This window comes from Erinaceus europaeus, chromosome 21 (genome assembly GCF_950295315.1).
Source record: "Erinaceus europaeus chromosome 21, mEriEur2.1, whole genome shotgun sequence".
Lineage (NCBI taxonomy): Eukaryota > Metazoa > Chordata > Mammalia > Eulipotyphla > Erinaceidae > Erinaceus > Erinaceus europaeus.
The window spans coordinates 14,062,385-14,080,459 of record NC_080182.1 but is presented as its reverse complement, the minus strand read 5'-3'; positions in this window follow the sequence as shown (position 1 = coordinate 14,080,459).

The window sequence follows — 18,075 nt, the reverse complement described above, 5'->3', positions numbered from 1 at the left end:
TATGGAAATTTTCTTCTGAGAAAGCTAAGTTATTCCACCTCAGACTGTTGAAAGACACAATTTCTCTGTGTGATTGTGAATTCTAAGACACACTGAAATTACTGGGAGATGAACAGATGAAGTCCTTCTTCTTTACATGTGTGGCCCCCTCTGGTCACTTTTTTTTTTGTCTTTGTTAGAGGCCTTACCACTACTATCCTATATTCTCAAAACCTTCCACTGGCTATCTCCATCCAGAGATTTTTGCAGACTTTTATCAAGTTCTATCTTATTTTCTCTTTCTTATAATAGAGTAGCTGACATTGGATCCCTGTTCTGATTTCTATGTGACTCTCTAGTTAATCTAGTAACCAGTTTGAACCAGACTGATAAAGGCTTAATAACTAGCAAATCATTGAATCCTTTGCATGACTAGTGAGTGAGAAGCAAACAAAAATTTTATCAGGCTTTGTTACATGAAAATATTAATAAGTAATTACCATGAGTGGATGGAGTGTCATTTGGACAAGGAAAGTACACATAATACTCCAAATATCTCTGCTGGGGACCCAAATAGAAAAAGGAATTGATGAGAAATTAAGACATTGCCATGCAGTTTGCAGGTAAGCAGAAGAGATGTGGGTGGAGGGAATGCTACTGGGAGAAATAAAGAAAGCCTTATTCTAACACTAACACTTGGGTAAATTTGAACAAGTTTTAGTACCATCACTAAAGCAAAACTAATACAAAAAAATTCAGGTTCTTAATCTGTTAGGTCTAAGATGTCCTTAACCTGTTATAGCCGTCCATATATAACAATTCTTGACAATACAAGCGTACTATCCTTATTTTACTGATGGATAGTCCTAGTTTAATATTTTCATAAGCATATAGCCTACTTAATGAGAATCCGGCTCTTTCCACTTGACATTTTATTATAAAAATGCTCAAATGTCTAAATGATGAAAGAATGATACATGGATTATCTATAAGGGCACTTTTGAAATTGAACAACTAACCTTTTGCTATGTCACATTAGTCTTTATCCATCTCTCTCCCTAACTATAAATTCAGCAAATAGGCATTTTAGTAAAATATATTACAAAATAGATCAAATTAATATATGTGATAAAAATTTGAGAAGATTTATAGTGAAGATTTATAGATCTTATAGAAGATTTATAGGTCTTTGGTCATTATATATTCAAATAAAGAACATTAAGACTGATTCCCTTACGGTATCTACTGTATGGTGTAGTCTGATTATAAAGAAAATTTAACATTACGGTATCAGACCATCGGTAATGTCCGCATATAGAGGATAGATTTTTTTCTGATTCTCTAGAGAGAAGGAGCACCATATATTTTAGGGGACAGTTTTCATAAACAATTTTATTTATTTATGACGTTTGCTGAGCTTATCTTATGTTTCAGTCTGACATGGTAGGGATAGCTTTTGCCCATTTGAAACAGATCTTACAGAAAAACTAATAAAGTAAAGAAACATACCATACACAGTTATGCATTTATCATTAGTAACCTCCAGTTGGCTCTGTGTACACGAACCAGTCTATTTTGGTACTGAAACTTATTTCTCCAAATGCTGAAAGTTTTACTGCTAAAGGATCCCTCTTAAATTTATATCTGGGCTTGCCCCTAGCATCACAGATTCATCTTGCTCTAGGTTGGGGCAGTGGGGGAACTCATAATAAGATTGAAACTAAGATGGGGTAAAGAGTTAATTGTATTTAGATAGTTTTTTCAAGTTTGGGAGCCACTCTCTGACATAATCCAGCTTTCTATCCCTATTCTTAACTCTGAACCCATATTCTCAGACAATATTTCTAGCCTATGTTAGCTATCAAGCTCCAGCAAAAGTTACTAAAGTCATGGGTCACTAGGACCCTACCTAAATTAGAATTGCTGCTTCTTTCCACTCTGAGATCCTTAATTTCATCAGCTTAAAAAAATAAAATAAAAAACTTGTTAGAATAGGGAAATAGCCCATGTGGTATAACTCATGAATCACTGCTCACTATGTTGATTTGAATCCCAGCACTGCTGACAGTGAAAAGTGTTAAGATGTCTTTCCTTTCTCTTTCTCTCTAAATAAAATAAAAACAATGGAATATTCAGGGTTTGGGAGGCTTATCATGGGTATTGTATATATGTGAAATCCTGAGTTCACTCCCAAGCATGGCAATTGGAAAACAGATTTAAAAAAACAAACAAACAAAAAACTTGTACCTATAAAATACTTACTTGGATAGTGTGCCTGTTTTAGCATGTGGGACCCAGTTTTGAGCTGAGACCCCATTCAAAGGAACTTCAGTGCTATGGCGTTTCCTTCTCTCTCTCTCTCTCCTACCGTCTTTTCCTCTCTCTCTACTTCTTTTCCCTCTGTTTCTATAGAAAACAAAAAACAAAAAAACTTCTGCCAGGCTGGCCAGTCGTTAACCTGGTTAAGTGCTTAAGTCACCAAGGATTTGAGAAGAACTTCACAAGAGGTGAATTAGTTCTGCAGATGTCTTTCTTTCACTCTTTCTCTATCTCTCCTTTCCCTCTAGATTTCTCTCTGGCTGTATCCAATAAAATCAAAATAAGATAAAATAAAACTCTGTGTATACTACCTCTATTCTAGAGTCTGTTTTGTGCCTGAGTGAATGTGACTTAACTAAAAGTACATCATATGCATTACTTAATCATAACAAGAATTTCCCTCTTTATGATTCTTGCAATGTAATTTATGTCTTAAGTGGTTTGTGCACTTAATAAATGCTTAAAATCCTAGTAAATTTTCATAGTGACTTTAATCATTATTTTACATAGGTACCAATGGAAGCTAAAGTGTAAAATTTCTTGACTTTAGTTTGCAAGTGCAAAGTCATGGATAAGCCTAGTTGAGTTATACCACACTCGCCTCTTGATTTTTGCAAAAATAAAAAATCATAAAAACAATCTAACAAATTGTGCCTTAGTCATTATATACATTTTCATTCTCTAGATTAATTCAAGGGTTCACTTTAAATGTCACACATCAATATAACACCTGAGTTCCCAGGCTCCAGATAAACTACTATGAACCCCACTTCCAGGTCTGTCACAGTTACAGACTGGATCCCTCTGACATAGCATCTCGAATATCCCCTGAGGTTCTAGGCTATAGACTGACTCCTGAGTCAACCTAGCGTTAGACCAATCCAGACCCATCACCAAACTATCAAGTCAGCTATCACAAAATCAAGATTCCCTGCCTTTCAGCATTAGTACAACAGATGCCAGGCACACTTCAAAAGGATCTAATTAGACCATGTGAAACTACATTCAGTCAAATTCAAATTCACTCATGAGCATACAGATTCCATCACCTCAGACTCATGCACTAGTTAAATCCCGGCGTCCCACTCTCACAGCCCCAGGTGCCAGACTGTTCCTCATAGACCTTAGGCCTTCCATCTGCTGATGTATACAACAGCTATTCCTACTCAAGGACTCCAGCAGCAATCACACCCATTAACATCACTGACTAGTTCACCTAAAATGTCTGGGAAGTTTGAATAGTGAGGTGATTTTCCTGCTAAAGGAATTCTAAAGAGATTGGAAAAGTCATTAACACTTTCAAATGTGCAGACAACTCTACAAGGTTATAAGAATCATGAATAATAAAAAAAAATAAGGCATCACCAAAGGAAACTAATAAATCCCAGAAACAGATAGTTTTGTAGAAAATTCTACCCATGATATCAGTATTACTCTTATACCAAAGCCAGAAAAGGGCACTATCAGTAATTAAAACCAATATTATTGATGAATAATTGATAAAAATGTTAAATAAAAGGTGTCAAATTAGAATCCAAAACACAGTTAAAAAAAAATCATATACCACGCAGTTTTCCCTTTGAGATACAAAGATAGTTCACCAATCACAAATCAAACACCACAACGACAAAATGATATAAGCATATTATTATTTCAGTATAGAAAAATACATGCAAAATTCAACATCCTTAAATGATAAAATCTTTTGTCAAATTTAGCCTCGAAGGACTATGCTTGAACATAATTATGACCACATATTAGAACCCAAAAGCCAACATCCTACTCAGTTACAAAAGACTGAAAGTCTCCCACTAAGAGCAGGAAGAAAACAAAGGGATATGGGCCCAAGTGGTGGCGAACCTTGCTGAGCAGACATGTTACAGTGCACAAGGTCCTGGGTTTGAGTCCCCAGTTCCCACCTTCAGGAAAAGCTTTTTCAAGTGGTGAGGCAGGGCTCCAGGTGTGTCTCTGTTTCTCTCCTTATTTAATAACCCTCTTCCCTCTCAATTTATAGCTGTCTCTATCTAATAAATAAGCAATACAATAATTCAAAAAAGAAGATAAAGGGGTAAAGTTTCCACAATTTTCATCAATACAGTAATGGAAATCCTAGTCAGAGATTAGTTAAGACAAAAAAGTACTAAAAGCATTAAATATGTAAAAAAAAGAAAATTGTTCCCAGGTTGTATGAGTATGTATACATACAAAATCCTAAATATAATATCAAAAATGTTAGAATTTAGAAAGTTGTAGGATATAGGACTACCATTGAAAAATTAGCTATAATTAGTTATAGTAATAATGAAGTATCAGCTAAACAAATTTAAAAATCTATACCATTTAAAAAGACATCAAAAGTAATAAAACACTGAGAAATGTATTTGATAAAGGTAGTGAAATATCTCCATGCTGAAATGTATAAGACATTGTGAAAGAAACTAAAGTGATACAAATAAATGGAAAGATAAGACTTAGTCATAGGAGCAAAACTAGCAAGTAACCAGTATTTTTTTTTCCATTTCCACATCTATCCATTTTATCCTGAAGGATACAATACCATTAAAAAGAAGGGGGGGGGGAGATGGGCAGTAGCACAGTGGGTTAAGTGCACGTGGCGCAAAGTGCAAGGACCTGCATAAGGATCCTGGTTCGAGCCCCCGGCTCCCCACCTGCAGGGGGGTTGCTTCACAGGCAGTGAGGCAGGTCTGCAGGTGTCTGTCTTTCTCTCCCCCTCTCTGCCTCCCCCTCCTCTCTCCATTTCTCTCTGTCCTATTCAAGAATGCTGACATCAATAACAACAATAATAACTACAACAATAAAACAAAGGCAACAAAAGGGAATAAAGAAAGAAAGAAATATTTTTTTAAAAAGTTAAAAAAAAAATTCCTAAGCTCACAATCCAGGATCTTCACTGAGTGCACCACCACCTCAAATTCTTCCCAAACATCACCCAGCCGTAGTGACAGACTTAACTACTTCAATGGTTCTCCAAGTTGTGCAAATAAATGTGACAATTGTTTTGTAGCTTCAGTAGGTGTTATGCAAATTGAAGTGGTTGTGCAGAGCATTGTTTTCTTCTGTCTCAATAGAGCCTTCTTACTTATCTTCTCAGTCCCTTCATTCCATTTCCCAGTTCTTGATGTTCCATTACACAACTTTCCTGGGTACTGGGGATCCACACAGAGGGGCACCTCACCTAATCTTGAGGTAACAGGGATCTTTACTGGAAGAGATGATATACTCAAATCTTTTTATTTTTTATTTCTTTTTTGCCATCAGGGTTATCATTGGTGCTTGGTGGTATACTTTTCCTGGCAACCAGTTTTTTCTTCCTTTCACACAGAATGAGAGACAGAGATATCTAGAGACGGAGAGACTCACAGAGAGGAGACACGTCGCAGCACAGCTGTAGCACTTGTGAAACTTCTCCACTTGTACATGTTCCATGCTCTGTATTCTCCCTTCTTGACCGGCTCTGTATTCTCTACCTGAAATATCATTTTTTCTCTTCTCCATTAATAAAATCTTCCCTGCTTTTGGAAAGTCTTAAAATGCTGCCTTGTTTGTGAAGTTGTAGAAGTATCCTACTTTAAATTTGTTTTGCTCCCATGCTCATGCCTTTCACCATGCAATGCAACACCATACTCATATGCCCGTTTGCTTTGCCCATTGCTCTGATGTTTGTAGCTTGAGGGTGGGTGGGTGGGGTGAGTATAATTCAGTTTTCTCTCTCTTTCTGTCTCTCTGTGTCTCTCTCTGGAGTTGGGGATGAATGTAGGGCTTCATGTTGGCATATCACTGAGATACCTCCATGGCATATTATATATATTTTGAGAGAAGAGTTTGTGCAGGGAAGATAGAGAAAGAGAGAGCTCAAAGCACTGCTCTAGGACCCATGGAGTTCCACTCATATGGGGGACTTTCTTTTATCTTTGGTGCTATACTGGTGCTCTCATGCAGTGCTGAGGAGAAAATATAAGACCTCATGCATGGGAGACAACACATGTGTTTTACCCACTGAGCCACCTCCAGATCCCCCAACTCATTTTTATGCCCCACATGGTATCTGTCACACAGAAGATTCTAAGAGAACAATATGAAAGAATACTCACTTTATACTCAGCTTCACTCTGGCTTATGTGCTTTGCCTTGGGGAAGCACTTTAACTTTTTGTATTTTTGTGATTAATAGTATGTAACAAGTTTGTAAGAGTACAGGGCATAGTTACACACTGCACCGCCTCCATTAAAGTTCTATGTTTTTAACCTTCCCATCTCCCAAAGACAACTACGATAATTCATACAAAGTCTTAGAAACAGCTTGTTTGGTTCTTGTTGAGAATATCCATTATGACTGCTGTCAGGGCCCTAAATAAGCAAAGAAGAAGGTGGGGACATAAGGGAATGATTAGCAGACATCACTTTAACATTAGCATATGACCTAACCTGGTGGGGTAGACTATAATTATGCAAGATCTGAAAAACAATTTTTTGCAGAAACAGCTCTCTTCCTATTGGAATTCACCCTCACCTGGGATCAGGTCTCCTTGGGATGCACATGCTCTGAAGATGATGGCTGGAGTAATAAGCTCATGCCCTGTAGGTTACTGTTAAGCCTTTTCCTTTTTCACCCATTCTCAGTTTAATTAAACTTTAATTATAAGCCCTAAGACCTGAAAGTCAGGACACTATGATGGTTTACAGGAACCTAATGAAACTGATGCTTTTACTTATCCTAAAATAGCTATCACTGTTTTTTCAATAGCTTCTGTTTAGTTTTTGTTTCTGCAACTTCAACTGTCTTAGTTTTCTAGTATCCACATATGAATGAAACCATCTGGTAGTTGTCTTTCATCTCTTTGCATGTTTTGCTAAGCATAATCACTTCCAGTTCCATTCATTTTGTCCCAAAAGAAATATGATTGTTTTTTCTTATTGCAGAATAGTATTCCATGGAGTATATATCCCATAATCTCTATCCATGGACATTTGGGCTGCTTCCACTGGTTGGCTATTGTGAATAATGCAGCTATGAACATAGAGGTACATATCTCCCTTCAAATTAATGCTTGGGTGTCCTTTGGATAAATGCCTAAGAGTGGTATTGCTGGATCATAATGTAATTTCACTTTTTATTTAAGGACTCCCCATACAGCCTTCCTAAGGGGCTGCTCCACTGTATGTTCCCACCACCTCACCAACAACTGTTTTGTTGATGTAAGCCATTCTGTAGGTATAAGGTGGAACCTCAGTGTAGCTTTAATTTGCATTTCTCTAATGATAAGGGAAGTGGAGAACTTCTTCATATGTCTGTGGGTCATGTCTATCTCTTCGTTAGAAGACTTTGTATCTAGCTATTGGCCCATTTTTTGTAGATCTGTATGAATTCTGTAAGAACATTTTATTTATTAATTTTCACCAGAGAGATGCACAAATCTAGGTTATGATGGTGTGTGCGATTAAATTTGAGACTTTTAAATGTTGGGCATAAAAGTATTTTGCATAACCATTATCCTATCTCCTCTTGTCTGTACAAATTCTGTATAGATGTTTGATATCAGTCAATTATTATGGGATGTGTTCTGTACAAATATCTTCTCTCATGTACTGGGTTGCCTGGTTATCCTTGGATAGTTTACTTTCTATTTGTAGAAGTCTTTTAGTTTCGTGTAGTCTTGTTTATTTACTGTTATTTTCACTTCCCACATCAATGGGGTTGAGTCTCCAGATACATCTTTGACTTGAAGATCCTGCAAAGTTTCACTAATGTTTGCTACAATAAATTTCAGAGTGTCTAGTCTAATATTGATGCCTCTGCTGCATTTGATTTGATTTTAACGTATGGTGTTAGGTGGTGGTCTAGTTTCATTTTTATATATGTGGGTGTTCAATTTTCCCAGCACCATTTGTTGAATAGGCCTTCTTCACCATACTGAATGTTTTTTTGGCCTCTTTGTCATATATTAGGTGAGTGTATATGCGCTGGCACATATCTGAGCTCTCAATTCTATCCCACTGATTCAAGCGTTCATTTTCATTCCAGTACCATAGTGTTCTAATTGAAATTGTTTTGTGCCGGGCTAGCCTGAGGGTATTTCTTCCCAGGCACATGCTCTCTGGGTTGGAGAGAACTTGACCAGAGCCAACCTAGAAACGCAGGAAAGGAACCAGGAACTCTCTTGGCTGAGTGGGAATGCAATGTAATGCTGCCTTTATTAATCAGAAAAAACTGCCTTTATACCTTCCGAAGTGGAAGTGGCAGGCTGGAAAAGAAAATGGGTAGGATAAGGGGTGGAGAGGAGAAAAGAGTGTGAAAGTAGCAAGCTTTCATCTAACCAGTGGGGATTAAACCAATGCCCTACAGGCAGAGTGGGTCTCAGGCAAAACAATGATTATGTAAATAGACCACAACTTTAAGCAATGGAGCAGGGGGAGCTGGCATAATGCCCAACAGTTTTGTAGTATAAATTGAAGTTGTGGAGAGTGATTGCTACATTTTTTTTCTCTTTTGCCTCAGAAGTGCTTTGGCTAGTCATGGTCTTCTGTGGTTCCATACAAATTTTTGGACATGTTTTTCAATTTCCTTGGAAAATGCCATTGAAATTTTGATAGGAGTTATATTGAAATTATAGATTGATTTTGGTATAATAGTTAGTTTAATAATGTTTATTCTTCCAATCCAGGAGTAAGATTTCTTCCATTTCTGTGTGTCAGTCTGTTTCTTTTAACTCTTTTAATTCACAGCCTCCTGGTTAGGAAAGATGTTTTATGTTATTTCAATATTCACATACTTGGTAAAGCTTTCTTTGTGTCCCAACATATGATTAACCCTTGAGAATGTTCCATGTACATTTGAAAAAAATGTACACTCTTTTCCTTTGTGATGAAAGGTTCTGTGTATAACTGTTAAGTTCACCTTATGTATGACTTCATTTATGACCTCTTTTTTCTTGTTGACATTTTATGACAATGATCTGTCTTTTGCTATGAGTGGTGTATTAAGGTCCCCTACTATTATTGGTTACTGTCAATGTCTCCATTCAGGCCAGTAAGTAAACTTATTTTATATATTTGGGTTTACTCATAATGAGAACATATATGTTGACGATGGTTACGTCTTCCTGTTGGATTGATCATCTGACCAATATGTAGTATCTATTTCTGTATCTTTTCACTTTATTTGCCTGAAAGTCCATTTTATCTGATTTGAGAATAGGTGTTCCTGCCCTTTTGGTTAGGACTACCTTGTTCCAGCTTGTCACCTGGAGATTCTGTTTGTGTTACTTTTAGATATATGTTTCTGGAGACACAGAATAGATGTATCTTGCTGTATCAATCCATTCAGTCACTTTGAATATTTTGATTAGTATATTTAAACCATTCACATTTAAGGTGATTATTGATACATGTGGTTTACTTATAGCCATTCTATATTCTATTTTGAGGTTTATGCCTGTATTGATTCTTTGCCTGTTTACTAGTGCTGGTTACTTTATGTGAATGGTTTTCTATGATGGTCTTGTCTACTGTATGTTTCCTATTTGTGCTATATTTTGTTTTGTTGTTATCATGAGTATCGTGTCTAACTTAGAATAGCAACAACATTCTATTTAAATTGGTCTCTACTTCTCTCTCACACTTGAAGGATAATTAAGTGAGATAAAATATTCATGGCTGAAAATTCTTTTTTGTTTGTTTGTTTGTTTATTTATTTATTTTTGTTTGTTTATTTATTTATGTTTGGTTCATTTGTTTTATTAATTTTTAATATTTATTTATTCCCTTTTGTTGCCCTTGCTGGTTTTTTATTATTGTAGTTATTATTGTTATTGATGTCATCATTGTTGGATAGGACAGAGAGAAACAGAGGAGGGGAAGAAAGAAATGGGGAGAGAAAGAGACACCTGCAGACCTCCTTCACTGCTTGTGAAGCGACTCCCCTGCAGGTGGGGAGCCTGAACACAAACCCGCATCCTTAGGCAGGTCCTTGTGCTTTGTGCCACGTGGCTTAACCTGCTGCACTATCGCCCAACTCCTGTTTTGTTTGCCTCCAGGGTTATTTCTGGGGATCAGTGCCTGCACTGTGAATCCATCGGTCCTGGAGACTATTTTTTCCCTTTTGTTGCCTTTGTTGTTTATCGTTCTCGTTGTTATTGTTGTTGTTCTTGCTGCTGTCATTGTTGTTGGATATGACAGAGATAAATTAAGAGAGGAGGGGGAGAGAAAGATATACATCTGCAGAGCTGCTTCACTGCCTGTAAAGTGACACCCCTCAGGTAGGGACCCTGGGGCTCAAATGGGGATCCTTATGCCAGTCCTTGCACTTTGCACCATGTGCGCTTAACCCACACTTCACCACCGCCCTGCCTGGCTGGAAATTCTTATCTTTAATATTTTTAACAATGTCATCTTACTTAGAGAGTAATACTACACTGAATATGTACCCTATAATTTATTATAAATTTTTAATTAATTTATTTATTTTTCCCTTTTTTGTTGCCCTTGTTTTTTATTGTTGTAGTTATTGATGTCATTGTTGGATAGGACAGAGAGAAATGGAGAGAGGTGGGGGAAACAGAGAGGGATAGAAAAAGACAGACACCTGCAGACCTGCTTCACTGCCTGTGAAGTGACTCCTCTGCAGGTGGGGAGCCTGGGGCTCGAACCGGGATCCTTACTCTGGTACCTGCGATTTGCGCCACCTGCGATTAACCTGCTGTGCTACCGCCTGGCTCCCAATTTCATTTTAAAAATAGATTTTATTTGTTTTATTTCAGTGTTGAGAGAGATGTGCAGAGAGAAATAATGAGAGAAACCAGAGCACTTCCCTCAGCCCCGGCCTATTTTGGTGTAGGAATTGAACCTGAGACTTTGGAGTATACCTATGAAAATACTTTTGAATAACCACGATGCTGTTTTCATACCCTATAGCTTTTATATCCAACCGTCTATTTTGGGGCAGTTAGATTGTTTCCACTACTAGGCTATTCTGATTAATTCAGGTATGTATATAGGGGTGTGTTACACTGCATGAGAATTCGTTTTTTTCCAGGACTTTGAAACAACTTCCGTGTTCAGCAAGGAATGAATAGGCAACTGAGATCACACACACACAGTGTCACCAGAAAAGCATATTGAGTTTTGCAACATTATTGATGAACCTTAATAATATTATACTAAATGAAATAAATCAGAGAACAAATACTGGGTGCCCTCACTTAGATGTGATTAAAGTTTTGAATTCATAAATAGAGGCTATAATGTAGGTGCTAGGGAGGGAGGTTAGGAAAACAGAGATATTAGTTAATTGGTATAATTTTTCAGTTAAAAGATGATTTGGGGGTATAATGTACAACATGGTAATTGAAATGAACAGTAATAGTATTCACTTAGTGGTTGCTAAGAGCACAGATATATGTTATAAACACACAAAAATGTCAATTGCATAAGAATATTGATCTGTTAATCTTACCTATGCTATAAGTCAAGTATATTTCAATAATATTAAAGGAAAAGATTATGGAGTCAATCTAACAACCTGTACCTTATTTACCATTTAACCTTTGAGGCTTTACAGTTATATAGGGCTCAAATTTACATTATTCTTGTCAAACTGGAGATAATGTTTAAGATGGAGAGGAATTAAAATGGTTGTTGCTTCCCCTGTGCTGATTCATAGCTTTAACTCTAAAACGTTGAATTGTTGAAAATGCAGATGGAAGCAGCCGGGAATGATTCTAGCTAGCCTTTTTGTAGAGGAAGCTATTTTACTTTTTAGTGACAGTTCAATTAATTAACTATAAATGCAAGTAAGTGACTGGAAAGAGAGCACAGGGAGGTAAATAAAGAAAATGAAAAGATGAAGACAATGTCTAATTTAAATGCCTTGTTGCAAATCAGGAGTCCAGGAAAAAAAAAGACAATAGGAAGCATAGGGGCAGTCAAGATATAGTAACTGATGTAAGTAATAAAATGAAGATGATATAATATTATCATTAGAGTTCTAAGGAATAGTGGGTGATCTTTTTAGTTAGCCTTCACATTTAATGATATTCCTTGGCATTAGAAAAAAATCAATATTAATCTATTCTATTCTATTCTATTCTATTCTAAAAATGCCTGAAGAACAATTTCTACTTACTAGTTATGGTAGTAAAGACAAAAGGAAAGTAAACTAGTTATTACAAGCTTTTATCGTGCTGCAGTAATTACACTACACCCACACTATGCCATATGTCATTTCATTTTGAACTTACAAAATGACATGATCAGTACAAATATACTGTTTTAAGAAGATTTTAAAGAAGAACTTGGGGAGTTAGGATTGAAAAGTCTAAAATGCCATCACCAAAAGCAAATATATATATTACTTTTGTTATTTAGTATTTACATTCTTTTTGTGTTTGAATCCATTTTATGCTCAAATCAAGTCCGAGTTCATAACTATTACAGGTATACTAAGAGGTCAGATAACTTGCCAAAGATTACACAGAAAGAAACTGTTGAGGTAGCATTTTAATCTAAGCAATCTGAATCTAGAGGATATATCCTTAGTAATGACTCACCATGGCCTCTCCCCACTCCCATCTCCAGGAAACAAATATAATTCATCTGTCAAGAAATTGTTAACATTGACTTATGAGTGACTGCTGCTTTTGCAAAATCAGCAACAACCACAGAAATATTTATGGAGCACTTACTTTATCAAGTCTGTGAAGCATTTTACATGATACTTATCATTTAATAAAGCCCACAATTAAAAAAATAATAAAAGAAATGAAGCCATTTAACAAGAAATGGCTTAAAAGGAAACACTGTGGTAAACACTTTTAAAGTGAAGGTGGACTATAGGGAGTGGTCTTTACTGATAAGGGGTTTATTTATTCTAATGCCAGTGGAATATAGAAAAGATAAATGAGGGCTTTAAATTAAGGACTTTATGTTTAAGCTTTTTACTTTATAAACCTAATATGACTTAGCTTTATTAATCACTGACACCTCTACCTCACCCATGAGAAACTGAAGGTCCAGTCAAATTAAATAACTTTCCTAAGGTCTGATGCCTGGGATGCTAGTCACATTCAGATTGGTTTGAGATGAAGGAAAGCTTAAGCAGTTGCCAAGTGAGTGAAACTAAAATTACCTTTTTTTTTTAATTCCCAAAACATGTGGGGTTCTCTATCCTTTCTTTTGAAAGTAGAAAACCTCTTTTACTGCTATAAATTAGTATCTCTATTATCAATACCTTTAGAGAAAAGAACAATATAGGCATGTCTCTTGTGGAATGTCTTCCACCCAGTAATTGTGACTTGCAGAATCTTGCCTCAGTGTCTTTTCTACCAGTGGATGATGGACAGAACTTGGGCAGATCTCTTTCTCACCATTTTTGAGTCAATAGTTGAGTTCTGTAAATAAGATTCACTTGTTGAGAAAAAAAATAGGCATATCTTGCATTACTTTATCAGTTTTTAAAGAAAAAACAATGCAATTTCTCCATGAAAATGTCTTCAAAATTGCAAATAACAAGCAGTGTGTCACTTTATAATTATTGGACTGCTGAATGAAAGGTGCAAAGAATTTCATTGACTGGCATAACATTTTTTTTCTGACCCAGACTAATTCAAAGCATAGAAAAAACCCTATGATGCCAAGGTTTCTTGATGTAATTTATGAGTGGGGGAAAATAAAGTCCCAATGTGTTTGCCACAGCCACATCCATTCCATGTGCATGTGTGGTGATATGGCACTAAGTGAATTCCTCACCTCAAATATCTGTTCCTATTCTGATAAAAGTGAGAGGAGGGTGTGGGAGAGATAGCACAGCACTGTTCTACCATCCCTGGAGCTTAAGTTGAGGCTTCCCACGGTATTCCGATGTGGTGTCTGGACTGAAACCTCAGGATTAAGAAATGGAAGGACAAATATGCTAGCAACAAGACGGGACCCCATTATTTCCTTTGTATTTGACATTATAAATCAATCCATGAGTGTCCTTGCATAGTATCTCCACCAACAAAAAGTACACAGAGCATTTGGACCTCTACTTGGGCCAAATTACTAGACTTAAAATATTGCACCAGGTCAATTTTTCACAGAGACAGTGTATGAAAAACCAAGGAGCACCTCAGAGATGGTGAGTGCCTATAATAGTTGTTTTGAGTGAAATTGATATAATATCTTCTCACAGGCACACCTGTTAAATAATTTCTTTTATGGCTCCATATGCTAAAGAAAACTAGATTCTCACCCACCCCAATCCTCATATTTGTCTCTAAAGAAGGAAATCTTTCAAACTTTTCTACAGTTTGAAATCTGAATGTAAGAGGACTGTAATAAAGAAAATATGAGCAGTTGGTTCATTAGTCTCCAGTGCTTCCTAAGCTATAGACATATATAAAGAATGGTGCAATTATTACACACTTCGCTGGCACTCCTGAGAGAACAGAGATGTGAGAAAATGTAATTGCTAAGACTAGTAACGACTGACTTAAATAAAATACTCTCATCTGTTACTTCATCCTGGATTAAATCCATTAAGTCAGTTGTGCTAGCTAAAGTACTGAAGGAAAAAAATCATTTGTCAAGAAATTTCTCAATTTCAAATTTATTTGCAGTTCATTTTGAAACTACTTATACATTACTGATGAATGCTTCTTATTAAAGTCTGTGCTATAGAGGGTGTCCTAATAGGCACGTCAGATGAAACCTTGGAATAGAGATCATTGTTTGGCATTAACAACAGAGTTCCAGAAGACAGTGCTGTAACTCAGACGGTACTTGACTGATCTAACACTTCAGAGAGAATGAGATTTTTTTACTCAACATTTTTTTTCTACAGTATGTTAGATGATCAACTTCATGTGCAACTTCTTTTTTTTTTTTTAATTTAAATTTTTAATTTAAGAAAGGATTAGTGAACAAAAGCATAAGGTAGGAGGGGTACAACTCCACACAATTCCCACCACCCAATCCCCATAACCCACCCTCTCCCATGATAGCCTTCCCATTCTCTAGCCCTCTGGGAGCATGGACCCAGGGTCGTTGAGGGTTGCAGAAGGTAGAGGGTCTGGCTTCTGTAATTGCTTCCCCGCTGAACATGGGCGTTGACTGGTCGGTCCATACTCCCAGTCTGCCTCTCTCTTTCCCTAGTAAGGTGTGTCTCTGGGGAAGCTGAGCTCCAGGACACATTGGTGGGGTCTTCAATCCAGGGAAGCCTAGCCAGCATCCTGGTGGCATCTGGAACCTGGTGATTGAAAAGAGAGTTAACATACAAAGCCAAACAATTTGTTGAGCAATCATGGATCCCAAGATTGGAATAGTGGAGAGGAAGTGTTAGGGAGGTACTCACTGCAAACTCTAGTGTAATCCTGCTTTCAGGTATATATTTTGCAGTAGTTTATGGATACGTGTGCACATACGCTCTCTCTCACAGAAACTGGTGTATGTCTAGGTTATGGGACTTTGTTAGAAAGTGAACTACCTGAGATGAAATTAGAGTGTACTATAAAAGGAAAGGTCTCACCCGAGTAATGAAGCTGAAGGGTTGTCATTCCACACGTGAAGTCTCTGGATACACACTGAGGTGAAGCATGTTGAGATGGCAATCGTTGCTTTGGTTAGGTTGTGATCGGCGGATGCAATATTATTTGGTATGGATTGGGAGAAGCATACGGGAAAGTGAGCCCTATCCAAGGGTGCCAGGACTGGGGGAAGTAGGGGCTCTATAGTGAAGATGTGAGGTTCATGCTGTCTTAGGGTTCAAAAAGATAATCAATAGTTAATATTATCATCACATTATTTGTTAATTGGGTTAACTTTGAAAAGTCCCTTTGTTATGGTTTGCTGTACAGTACCCAGTATCTTGTATATAGCTGTGCTATTGGAAGCTTCTAATCTACTTGGTCTAGGCTTTTGAGAGAGTCCGCATATCAAACACGTAGCCTATCTATTCAAAAGATTCAGTTTGTCTTTTGAGAACCTTTGAGACATACAATTGATTTCCCCCTCTCATATTAATTAACTACTGATTTATATGTCTACATTTTGCTAGGAGTGTACATAAACACCATTCCCATCACCAAAGGACCGTGACCCATCCCTCCCGCCCATTCCCACCCCCCACTGGCCCAGGAAGCTACATGTCTACCCCTCACCACTGGGTTTTTACTTTGGTGCCCTACTTACAATCTGATCAGGTCCTGCTTTTAGTTTCCCTTTCAGATCTTCTAAGTCAGCTTCTGTTGATGAGTGGGATCATCCCATACTCATCTTTAACTTTCTGACTTAGTCCACTTAACATAATTCCTTCTAGCTCTGTCCAAGCTGGGTCAGAGAAGGTGAGTTCATTGTTCTTGATAGCTGCATAGTATTCCATTGTGTATATATACCACAGCTTTCTCAGCCATTCATCTGTTGTTGGGCACCTGGGTTGCTTCCAGGTTTTAGCTATTATGAATTGTGCTGCTATGAACATAGGAGTACACACCTCTTTTTGGTTGGGTGTTATGGAGTCCTTGGGGTATAACCCCAGGAGAGGAATTATTGGGTCATATGGAAGGTCCATGTCTAGCCTTCTGAGAGTTTTCCAGACTGCTCTCCACAGAGGCTGTACCAATTTACATTCCCACCAGCAATGTAAAAGAGTTCCTCTGTCCCCACATCCTCTCCAGCATTTGTTGCTGCTGTCCTTTTTGATGTATGCCATTCTTACAGGAGTGAGGTGGTATCTTAGTGTTGTCTTAATTTGCATTTCTCTGACAATCAGTGACCTAGAGCAGTTTTTCATATGTTTGTTAGCCTTTTGGATCTCCTCTGTGGGAATGTTTTGTTCATTTCCTCTGCCCATTTTTGGATGGGGTCATTTGCTTTTTTGCAGCTGAGTTTGCTGAGCTCTTTATATATTTTGGTGATTAGTTTCTTGTCTGATGTCTGGCATGTGAAGATCTTCTCCCATTCTGTGAGGGGTCTCTCTGTTTGTTTAATAGTTTCTTTGGATGTGCAGAAGCTTTTCTTTTTTTTCTTTTTTTTTTTTTTTATTTAAATTTTTAATTTAAGAAAGGATTAGTGAACAAAAGCATAAGGTAGGAGGGGTACAACTCCACACAATTCCCACCACCCAATCCCCATAACCCACCCTCTCCCATGATAGCCTTCCCATTCTCTAGCCCTCTGGGAGCATGGACCCAGGGTCGTTGAGGGCAGAAGCTTTTCAATTTGATGTAGTCCCATTGGTTTGTTTCTGCTTTGGTCTTCCTTGCAATTGGGTTTGATTCATCAAAGATATCCTTGAGGTGTAGATGGGAAAGTGTTTTACCAATGTTTTCCTCTAAGTATTTGATTGTTTCTGGTCTGACATCTAGGTCTTTGATCCATTTGGAGTTGATTTTTGTTTCTGGTGAGATGAAGTGGTTCAATTTCATTCTTCTGCATGTTTCAACCCAGTTTTCCCAGCACCATTTATTGAAGAGAGCCTCCTTCTTCCATTTAATCCTTTGGGCCCCCTTATCAAAGATTAGATGCCCATAGGTGTTGGGATTTACTTCTGGGCTTTCAATTCTGTTCCACTGGTCTGTGTGCCTATTTTTGTTCCAGTACCATGCTGTTTTGATGATGATGGCTTTATAATATAGTTTAAGGTCTGGGAGTGTGATGCCTCCATTTCTGTTTCTTTTCCTTAGGATGGTTTTGGCAATTCTAGGTGTTTTCAGGTTCCAGATAAATGATTGTAGTGTTTGTTCTATTCTCTTAAAGAAGCTTGGTGGAACTTTGATGGGTATTG